This window comes from Kogia breviceps, chromosome X, assembly GCF_026419965.1.
Source record: "Kogia breviceps isolate mKogBre1 chromosome X, mKogBre1 haplotype 1, whole genome shotgun sequence".
NCBI classification, from domain to species: Eukaryota; Metazoa; Chordata; class Mammalia; order Artiodactyla; family Physeteridae; genus Kogia; species Kogia breviceps.
In genome coordinates, this window is record NC_081330.1 from 1155800 (window position 1) to 1158024 (window position 2225).

Genomic DNA, 2225 nt, shown 5'->3' on the forward strand with positions numbered 1-2225 from the left:
CGCTCCACTCGCCGGCCTGACAGCCATAGACGCGATCTCGCCCGCGTGTGAGGAGCGAACGGCGCGGAGCCTCCTCATCTGGCCGCACGCGCGCCGCTCCCTCCGCGCGCCGCTCCCTCCGCGCGCCAATCCCTCCGCGCGCCGCGTCTGAGGAGCAAATGGCGCGGAGCGTTCTCAGGTGGCCGCACGCGCGCCGCTCCCTCCAGGGGCCCTCCAACTCCACGGATTTTGAACAATTGTTATTCATATGTTGCACATTATTTGAAGTAATTTAATTCTTTTATATCTGCCCTCGTCCTATCAATTCAAAGAGGGCTGCCTCCGCGCAGGACCAGGTCTACTTTTGGGGTGATAAAAAAATTCTGGAACTAGATGGTGTGACAGTTGCGCGACGTGGTGACTGTAGTAAAGGAGGGCCGTTGCATTCACAGGCTTTAAAAGAGTTATTGGTAAATAGTGCAGTTTGTTTTGCGCACTTCCTCACACTATAAAAAACAGCCACGCTGGAATCTTCCCCTTTGCAGCCGCCTCCCTCCAGCCCCTGAGCAGCCCAGCCCCGGGCGGTGGGAGTTGGGAGGTCTTCACAGCAGGTGAGCGTTTCCGAGGCAGTGTGGCGTCTCTGCGCGGACCTTCTTTCTCTTTCTAGAACCTTCTGGACGGCCAGCCCCGCCTTACCATTGAGGTGGCGTGAGCCCAACGCTGGGCTACAGCTTTTCGGGGAACCCTGACCTGAGGGGGCTTCCGTTAACTTTCAGTCTCAAAGCCCCCATCACCAAGGCCACAGTGTAGTGTCGGAGCTCATCCCTCCGACTCTGAGACGCTTTTCCAATGCCCCAGTGGCACCATCCCGCAACACCACACCCTCACTTCAGCCACTGGGGAGCTTCTTAGTTCAAAACTGTCGCCCTGGGCTTCCCTGGTGGCGCAGTGGTTGAGAGTCCGCCTGCCGATGCAGGGGACACGGGTTCGTGCCCCGGTCCGGGAGGATCCCATGTGCCGCGGAGCGGCTGGGCCCGTGAGCCATGGCCGCTGAGCCTGTGCGTCCGGAGCCTGTGCTCCGCAACGGGAGAGGCCACAACAGTGAGAGGCCTGCATATCACACACACAAAAAAAACAAACTGTCACCCTCCCGAGACACCCCCAGCGGCCCTGAAGTTGGCCGGGGGCCCACGTTCTCGCCCGGGTTAAAGGCTTCGTGCATTGACAACGGCGCAACGAAACCCCAACCTCTGTGTCCGCCTACCACAGGTATGTGAGTGCGCCTTTCCCCACGTCCCCATCACCACCTGATGTTAGTCTTTTTAATGTGTGGCATTCTGATGTATGAGAACATCTTCTTTAATCATTTGATTTATGGCTGCCTGATTTCCTTGCAGCTGCACATTTTTCGTATGTTTACTGGTATTCATAGTTCACCCTTTCTGAATTGTTTATTACTACCCTTTACTGTTTTTATGTGTGATGATTTGTTTTTAGCTTCCTGATTTGTAGGAGTTCTTTATATATTATGTTGATTAGCCTTTTACCTCTTAGAGATAATTGCAAATCTTTTTTTCTTAATTTGTTGCTCTTTAAATGTTAATGGAGATACTTTATTTTTAAGGAGAAGCAAGTGTGAACCCAAACCGAAATGTTGCTTCTTAACTTTATGCTTCCTTCACCATAAGAAGGTTTAAAGATTTTTTTTAACTGTAGTACAATATGTAAATCTTTTCCTTTATGGCATTTTGGTTTGAGACTTGTTCAAAAAGGTGTTCTCCACAGAGAGATTATAAAAACATTTCCTGTTGTGTCCTTCTGATACCTTAAGAGTTTCATATTTATGTTTAGTTCTCTATTCTGTCTCGCCTTTATTATTATATATGATGTAAAGTAGCACTCTAACTTAGTTTTTATTCAAATAGCCAAGTATCCCAAGACCATATTTATTTTTCGTTCCCCAAATTTCTTAGCTATTCTTTTGCATTTTGGAATTAGCTAATCTAACATTCATAAGACATTCCCATTGGGTTTTTAACTGTTATTTCATTGAATTTATAAGATAATATGTAGAGGGCTGACATATTTACAGTATTGAGTCTTCTCAAGAACATGATATACAGCCACTGATAATCACATCTTATTGCCATCCTATTTTGTATTTTCTGTTTAACCTGACACCTCATTTCTTTTTGTTCCTTCTTTCCTTCCCTTTTTTGGATTAATCAAGTTCCTTTTTTTCTGCC